Source organism: Barbus barbus (genome assembly GCF_936440315.1).
Source record: "Barbus barbus genome assembly, chromosome: 24".
Taxonomy (NCBI): domain Eukaryota; kingdom Metazoa; phylum Chordata; class Actinopteri; order Cypriniformes; family Cyprinidae; genus Barbus; species Barbus barbus.
Window position 1 is genome coordinate 28,712,871 of NC_136752.1, and position 10,000 is coordinate 28,722,870.

General features: G+C 33.3%; 1 protein-coding gene across 1 annotated transcript in view; it reads left to right on the top strand.

The window, feature by feature from the left end:
- Positions 1-10,000, top strand: part of arhgap39 (Rho GTPase activating protein 39) — a gene marked incomplete at both ends in the record, with an annotated part of 51,296 nt that overhangs the window by 568 nt on the left and 40,728 nt on the right. The window lies entirely within an intron of this gene.

The following is a 10,000-nucleotide window of genomic DNA, read 5'->3' on the forward strand; positions in this document are numbered from 1 at the left end:
TATATATATATATATGTGTGTGTGACCCTGGAGCACAAAACCAGTCATAAGGGTCCGTTTTTTTTAATTGAGATTTATACGTCATCTGAAATCTGAATAAATGATATTTCCATTGATGTATAGTTTGTTAGGATATGAGAATGTTTGGCTGAGATACAACTATTTGAAAATCTGGAATCTGAGGGAGCAAAAAAATCTAACTATTGAGAAAATCGCCTTTAAAGTTGTTCAAATGAAGTTAGCAATGCATATTACTAATCAAAAATGAAGTTTTGATATATTTACTGTAAGACATTTACTAAATATCTTCATGGAACATAATCTTTAGTTAATATCCTAATGATTTTTGGCATAAAAGAAAAAATTATAATTTTGAGCCATACAATGTATTGTTGGCTATTGCTACAAATATACCCCAGCGACTTAAGACTGGTTTTGTGCTCCAGGGTCAGATATGTATGTATCAGAAAACATATCCAATCAGAAATGCTCAATGCCTGTCTATCATTTTGCATGCTCAAGTTTATAGATTGCAAAGCTCATGTTCCAGAAGTAAACATCCCATTTATTTTCATTAGAGTTTATTTGTAATGCTTAATCTTTAAAAACTGACCTACGGTGTGCTACGAGGTTGTTAATAGATGGTTTATGCGTTAGTTGAAGCCATCAGCCTGCATTATTTAAACTTAATTTTAAAATAACTGTTTCACAGTCGAATTCAAGCAACATTTCTCATGATTCTGCAAAGAAATCTCCACGAATCAGAGAATTGCGATAAGCAAATTGCACAAAATAAGCTCCACCCACTCCCATAAAGTACTGCGAATGACGAAATCGAGCCAATCTTCTCTCAGACTACTTAAATATTTGTATATATATGCATATATTGCAATAAACATAAAAAATGGAGAGAGATGATGTTTCGCCAAGGTGGAATTCATGGGGGAAAAAAAACTACATTACCCACAATTCTGCAAAGAAATCTTCACTAATCAGAGTATCACGGCTAGCAGATTGCTCCAAATGAGCTCCGCCCACTACTGTGAAGCACTGCGAATGACAGATTAATCACAATTCTTGATTATTTAAATCCCAAGATCGATCTTACTTTGCCAGTGTTTCCTTATGCACATCTGCTTTTGAATCTGCAGTTATGTACTCATATTGTTTCATTGTCCAAATTAGATTTACAGTTGAATTTGATAAGATTGTTTATAAGGATGTTTATCGTAAAAGTTGCGAAGAAAACAGCTGCATTGAGCTGTGCTTATGAGATGCATGCAATAACATAAAGAGTGACTCTGTAGTCCAATTAATGATTAAATGACTTTTCTAAATTGGTTCTTTTTAGTGAGTCAAAAACATACAATGCAAACCAGTGTAGTCCAATTTACCTTTTAAATAAGTTCTTTATAGTGAATCAAAAACATAACCAATGTAGTCCAGTTCATGAAACAAATTAGTTTTTTTAAATTGGTTCTTTGTAGTGAATCAAAAACCTACATCGCAGCCAGTATAGTCCAATTCACCAACAAATGACTCTATAGTTCTGTTCAATTCTGAATCAGAATGGAATCAATTCAAACTGAATGGAACTGAGCAGGGAAATCAGTATGGATCCCAGCCCTAGTGTTTGAGTTTCAGTCCGTGGATGTGGATGTGGGCAGAGGTTGGGTGTGTAAATGGGTGAAGCCACAGCTGGGTGGAGCGCAAGCATGTTTGGCGCCGCTCTCGTGAGTCATTCTCAGAGATCACAGGCTCAACGAGTGCTGTTTACCCTGTGGTCAGTGTGAATGTCTTTGTGTTGTGGCCGTGGCAATCAAACAGGTGCTGCTCTCATCTTACACTGACAAACACCTGTCTCTCGTGTTGTGTTTTAGTACTACTCATATAGTGTAATAGTATAATATTATGTTATATATATGGTATATATGTGTTATGCTATAACATGTTTTGAACTTAAAGGGGTCATCGAATGCCCATTTTACTCAAGTTGATATGATTCTTTAGGGTCTTAATGAAAGGTCTGTAACATACTTTGGTTAAAATTTCTCAATGGTAGTGTAAAAAACACCTTCTTTACTCTGTCAAAATCAGCTCTGTTTTCAGCACGCTGTTCTAGTCCATGCTGCTTTAAATGCTAATGAGCTCTGCTGACTCCGCCCCTCTCTTCCGTGGAGTGATGAACAGACCATAGATATGTGTAGATTCCCTATTCGACCGCTCCAGATACATTGACGCGTCAGCCATCTCGCATTCACCATAATAATCAATGAATATTCAAAGATATACAAGCGTATAACATGCTGTTTTAGACGCACACAGTCAATGCACTCAAAGATTCGCAGACCGTTCCAAAAATAGTGGATGGCTTACGCATCGCGACCCATAGAAACAGTCCATAATCTAGGTATATTTATCTATGGAGCATACTACTAAACTTCAGCCGTGAAACTGGCTAACTAGCACGTTATTAGGAAAGACGATTTGCAGAGATTCATAAAAACCCTTATACTCACTTCTTCTCTAGATAAAGCTAGATCACGAATGATTCGCACAAACATAGATGCATTTATGTAGATCGGAGATTGGCGCATTCACTTCAAAACTAAAGTAACATTAATCTTCTGCGTCTTCAGCAGCTCAGATGTCGGGATTAAATGACGACTGCTATATTCATTATTACATCCAACAACTAAACACTTCAATCGCTTAATTGGAGACATCTTGTGTTCTCCAGCACCGGAGTCAGCTCTCAGCTCACTCAGGGCGGGGCTAAGCTAAGACGGGCTTGTCAATCAACTCTCGTGGGAGGGGCCTGTAGAGAACTACATCATTCTGACAGGAATCTCAGAACAGCCTGATTTGAGAAAGAGGATTTAGGGATTTTTTTAAAACCACTGGGTGGATTTTTAATCATTATAGGATGCATGTGTACACACATTTATGTTCAAACAACTTGTAAAGTGAATTTTGCATCCGATGACCCCTTTAATTTTATTTTTATATTTTACGTTTTCAATTTAATTTGTAGTAAATGAGTAATTTTATAATTTGTATTAGTTTGTAAATATTTTGATTTAGCTTTATTTTTTAGTATTTAGTATGACTTTTATTATATTTTATTTTTCAGCTTAATTTCAATTAGCAAAAACAATGCACTTTAGTGATTTTTATTTTGGAAAATATTTCTATTTAGCTTTAATTTTCAGTTTTAATGCAAGCACGTTTTAGACTTAGTTCACACTGCAGGTCTTAATGCTCAGATCATATTTTTTGCTGAAATCCGATTTTTTTGCGCTGTTGTTCACGTTGTCATTTAAATGCGACTCCCATCAGTCTCATGTGTGAACCGTATACAGCCCTGAAGTGACCCGCATGCGCAGAAGAAGGCGTGACGTCAGACGCAGCGCACTGTGTTTGCGGAAATAAAAATGGATGCTGCTCGCGTTAGCGCGTGTTTAGCAATTTTTAAGTTAATGTGCAATCGGATCCTAAATAACGAAGTGATATTATTGTCTATATATTGTCTGCCATTGTGATTTTAATCTTCCCGCCTCCTCAGTGACGTAAAAATCGCGTGAAATGCGACATGGCCGTTCAGACTGAAGTCGCATTGCAAAACATCGCATATGTATCCGATTTAGGACCACATATGAAAGTGGCCTGGGCCTGATTTGAAAAAAAAAATTGGATTTGTGCTGTTCAGACTGTCATAAGAAAATCAGATATGGGTCACATTTGGGCAAAAAAGTCGGATTTGGGCAACTTTAGCCTGCAGTGTGAACCAAGTCTAAATCTTTAACTTATTTATAAGTTTATGTTTTGCATCTAATATTCGTATTTGTATTTTATTTTAGCTTTATTTCAAATGGACTAATTCCACGCTCTCATTTTTTTTATTTAGCTTTATTTTTATTTCAGTTTTAGTCATTTTAATACTTCAAATTAAACTTTTTTTTATTACAGTTGCCAAAGTAACATATCAAGTTTTTTTAATCTAATATTTATAAATTTTTTCTTGCATATTCCACAAAAAACTGGAAAGCAATTTCACAAACTGCAATCCAGTCAGATCAGAATCTGAATCTGCATTATTTTCATGACATTTATATTTACCCTCCAAATTCTCATTACTGTAATGCAAAAATATTAAAAAATACATATTATTTAAAAATGTGAACAGCAATGTACATTTGCAAGTGTATGTCATTCTAGTGCTTATTTTCATTAATTTTATTCTGCTTTAAATTTCAATGAACAAAAATATTTTTCTTCGTTTTAGTTAACGAGAACAACATTGCATTATACATTGAGCATCCGTTTAATGCATGTTGCACAAAAACTGGAAAGCAATGGCATAAATTGCAACATCAATCAGATATGAGTTATTACGCAACTCTAGCTGTAAAGATTTGTCTCAAAAACCAAGTTCTGTTTAAAAGCTTTTGAGGAAGGAGCTCATTGACCCAGAGTTCCTGATGACTTCATTACACAGCATGTCAGAAAAGCTGTTGTAGTGATCGGGTCGCTAGCGGCAGTCACACAATGCCATTTCAATTGATCTGCCCTCTTAAACATGCTTGACCGACCCATAATGCAGTGTGTTTGAGCAGCCCTGCAGAAGCGGCACGTTGTTTGTGGTTTGGTTTGAGTTTTTATTATTATCCAGGTGATGTTAAATGATCTCAGTGCTCAGCTATCTGCTGTCGTAATATAAAGTGGTAGTTTACCCAAGCATGTCACTGTAAACTGATGATAATACGCATAATTTTACAGATGATTCTGGTCATCGTAATGATGCTGCTATTGAGTTGAACAGCCTCAGCAAGGTCAAATGAAGACACTCCATCACACTAATGATGTTTAAATAGACCGGCCTTTACATGCTCATCTGTAATGCATGGATTATGGATTAGCACATGAGATATAAAACTAAATGAAATATATTTTTTTATAGTAAAGGAAAGGCCAAGTGTACGAGACTGAGTAAGTGAATTACAGAGCAATATATTAACTCAGGCAGGTTTGTAGTTTATGGGATATTGGCAAATCTCATGAAAACAGTCAAGAAATGATCAGAATATATTTCATCCAACATTAAAAGAAATATTATTTTTATGAAAATTAAGCTCAATCATTACTAGTACAGACTACAAAAATTCTATAATTCAATATTGAATAATAATAATGCTAATAATAATAATAACAATAAAATAATATATATATATATATATATATATATATATATATATATATAATTTTAATGAAAATTAAGCACATTCTTAACTACACAAATTCTCGTTAATGTTATGCAATAATAATATAATATTTTATAAATAGGATTTTATATTTATTATAAAATTTTATATTTATATTTATTTATTATTTATATTTATTTATTATATATATATATATATTGCAATGTGTGATATTTTTATGAAAATCTTAATGAAAATTGAAAAGCACATTCATTACTACAAAACTACACAAATTATATAATATTAGAACAATTTAATTTATAATATTATAGAAATAACCCTTACAAATTCTCATTACTGTAATGCAACAAAATCAAATGTGAAAAATAAATATATATTTTTAAGTTTACATCATTTTTGCACTTTAATTTAATGAATTAAAATTAAGATGGTTTTAATTTTAAAAGATTGTGGTTAAAGAAAAGATTATTTTCTTTACAGAAAATGTTACAATATTACAGAATGATAATTTATAATTTATTATTATTATTATTATTGCATTACAGTAATGAAATTTTGAGAGTGAATAGGCATAACTGTCAAATTGCAATGCAAAAAATCTTATATATATATATTCTGTTGTTTATGGGGTGAAATATTAACCTGGCATTTCTTTGTGAAATTGACCCATATATCGGTCAAGTGGTGAGAGTAGCCACAGAGTGACAGCGTGAGCTCTAGTCATGAATGAATTATTAATCAGATTAATACAGGGAAACATGATGTCTGAACCCCGGGACTGCAGTTTAGGAAGGCAAAGTCTCAACAGAAAAACCAGTGATGTCATTTGTCCAAGTGTCAGTAATTAATGTGCACTTGATCCGGCAGACGATATGGAGGCTGTAGTGACTTCAAATAAAAAATGAGCAGATAACGAGCCGCCTGACTCATGCAAAATATGCAGATTGCAGCAAGAAAGATTGCAGATCAGCAGACAGACGCTGCTGCCAGATTGTCTGTGTTCAGTAAAGAGTCTTTTGGAAAAACCAACCGGACTAATGATGCATTTTATGAAATAATGTTAACCGAAAAAACAATCTGTGCATTATAGCATTTTTAGCACAAATTAGAGGGAAAACACAGAACACGGCTCATTTGATTTGGTTCAATATCTTTACTTATCCCTAAAGAGGCTGTTAAACAGTTTTCTGTGTGCTCCGGAAAATGTGAAACTCAAATTTGAAGCAAATTCAGTTTTCTCATTTAATGCTTTTCCCCCTCAAGTTAAAAATGTGGAGATTGTAGTTTTAGTACTTGAACTGAATTATAAGTTTTTCATTTAATATTTATGTTTAATATTTTGTTTTATATTATTTTTCAGCTTTACATCAATTAACAAAAAAGAATGCTCTTTATTCTTATTCTTTTTTAATATTTCTATTTAGTTTTAATTTCTATTTATTTATACTTTTTTCATCTAATATTTACATTTTAATTTTATTTCAGCTTTATTTCAAATGTTCAAAAACAATGCACTTTTTTAGAATTTTTTTTAATATTTCTATTTAGTTTTTTTTTCATTTCAGTTTTATTTTTTGTAATGTTAGTACTTCAACTTATTTTTGTTTTTTCGTCTAATATTTATATTTAAATTATCAAAACAATGTGATTTTTTACATTTCTGTTTAGCTTTAATTTATTTTTATTTCAGTTTTAATTTTAATACTTCAACTTATTTATATGTTTAGGTTTTTCATATAATATTTTTTGTCATCTAATATTTTATTTCAATTATCAAAAACAATGTGCTTTTTAATTTTTATTCTTTTTTATACATTTTTATTTGGCTTTAATTTATTTTTATTTCCATTTTACTTTGAATAATTTTAGCACTTTGACTTATTTACATTGTTTTTCATATAATATTTCTATTTATGTTATTTTAGCTTTATTTCAGTTATTCAAAACAATATGTTTTTATGTCTATTTTATATTTCTATTTAGCTTTAATTTATTTTTATTTCAGTTTTAGTGTTGTAATTTTAGTATTTCAACATTTATTTATAAGTTTTTAAAGTTTTTTTATTAATAATATTTTATTATTTTATCAATAATATTTTATTTTACACATTTAGTAAAGAGTGTTTTAGGGAAAAAACAACCGGACTATGTTCAGTATCAGTTGATTTGCTTCGGTATCTTTAAGTCTTCCTCAAGAGGCTGTTCAATAGTTTTTTCTGTGCTCTGGAAAATGAGAAACTCAAAGCAGTTCAGTCGTCTCGTTTCATGCGTTTCCCCCTCGAGCAAAAAAAGTTGCAAGCTCTTGCATTCAAAGTCTTGTCACACAGATGAGCGTGCGATAGTTGGACTCGCGTGGCTGTAGACACGACGTGACAGTGATGGGAGAAAAGCAAAGAGCATCAGACAGAGAAAGAGCCGAGTGGAGAGCGTATGAGACAGTGTGCGGCTCACTGAGTCCAGCGCGAGACGGCCGGCCTTATTACAATACCTGTGTGTGTGTGTGTGTGTGAGTGTGTGCTGATCTACAGATGTGGAATATGGGGGTCATGGAATTGCAGAGGCTGCGGTTGCTAGGAGACTGTTGCCAGGAAGCCTTTGTCTGGATTGCTCTAAAGTTTATAGAACCGGCCTTAACAGTGAGGTCACACAAACCCACACACACACTCCCACACGCGCATCTGACGTGCTGCTATTTTTAGGAGCCACCTTGAGTGTGTGTGTGTGTGTGTGTGTGTTCATTGAAGTGCTGATGGGAATTAGTGAGCAAACGGTTTCGTCTTTGAATGCGTGCACAAGACATGAGCTGTGAATGAACACCACAGTCATGCTCAGTGTTGTTTGGTAGGATTTATATGCTATTATAACATATACATATATATATATATAACAAATTTAATATTTGTATTTAGATATCTGTATTTCAGTTTTTAGTAATTTTAGTACTTCAGCTTAAACATTTATTTTAGTTAGTTGCCAGGGTAACATTTCTAATTTAATTCAAATTCAAATTTAATCAAATTTTTAATGTTGATTGTTATTTAATCTTTATTTCAATTACCAAAATCAGTTTTTAATAGTTTTAGTCGACAGTAGCAACACTGATACAACTAGATGCATTGATTTGTGCAACAGTATTACAGATAATAATCATATTATAGTCATTAGTCATGCAAAATATTGCTGTTCATGTAATGCACCCAAGAGACGTGACTCACAACTGATTTGAATAGAGTTTTGTTAACGTTGCTAAAAACGTGATACTCTATAAGCATAAAAAAGACAACCTGCAAATAATGGGTGATTACTTTTATACTTCTGAGTATTAAATGACTTGTGTGTTTATAGTTGAAACTGTCAATTATTTTTCACAGAGCTCGTCGCAGTGCATTATGGGATTGCCTTCACAATGAATACATGTGAAGCAGCATTAAAACCTGACTAAAATATGGTTTAAAGGCAGCATGATGGCGTTTCCTGCTGGGATCTGTGTGTCAAGAGCGTCTAGTTACACAGCGCTCTTATTTTCCGAAAAGACATGAAAGTTTCTTTGTGAGGATGTGTGTGTTTGCGTGTGTGTGTGTGTCTACATAATCAGCTCGATTTAGAGAAGCTGAAAGCCCAGAGAGCATGATTCACTCAAACAGCCGCTTATGAAATGAATTATTTTATAGAAATAAGAGACTCAATCAGGGCGGTATTTCAGCGAACACACACACACACACACACACGCACACGCACACATACACATACACACACACACACACATAACCTTCATGTTTCTCTCACCCACAGACACTTCCATCTCTTTTCAGGTGCATTTCAAGGTCAGATCACTCAAAATGTTGCCCTTCCATATTTTGGTATGTGGTGTGTGTGTGTGTGTGTGTTTGAAATAATGGAGCAGGTGGTTTGTTTGAGATGTGTGAATCCATGAGCAGGGGGAAGGGTGTGAACGTCTCAATGGGCCGTGTGTGTGTGTGTGTGTGTGTGTGTGAGTGAATGACAGAAGGTTCCAGGGAGTCTGTGGGGAATGATTTTACAATGCTTGGAATGTTCGGAATTCTGTATGTAGTGAACCATAAGAAATCTGTGTGTGTGTGTGTGTGTGTGTGTGTGTGCAGGACTGCAGACCTTGTGTTCTTGACCAATAAGACTGACCCAAAAACCCAAATAGCCCAAATTTCCAGAGTCACAGGGATCCATTCGGCTCATAGTGCAGTGAAACACAGATGGCATCATAACTCTGTTCTGAAACACAAACAGATTGCTTCAAAAGCAACATCCTAACATTACATCATATACATAAGTGCTTTTTGATAATTAATTACATATAGTTACAAAGAAATGGAAGCTGACCCATTAATCATGAATCATGAAGTTTTAAGTTTTATTTCTTCTTGTGTCATTAGATTGTTATTTTCTGTCATCATATCTTTTATGAATTTTGAGCAAAATATTGTGCAAAATGGTGTCATTTAGTTTCAGCAAATTGTGTATATCTCATTTGTGGTTATTAAAGTGCATCGCAAATACATACAGGTCCTTTTCAAAAAATTAGCATATTGTGATAAAGTTCATTATTTTCTGTAATGTACTGATAAACATTAGACTTTCATATATTTTAGATTCATTACAACACAACTGAAGTAGTTCAAGCCTTTTATTGTTTTAATATTGATGATTTTGGCATACAGCTCATGAAAACCCAAAATTCCTATCTCAAAAAATTAGCATATCATGAAAAGGTTCTATAAACGAGCTATTAACCTAATCATCTG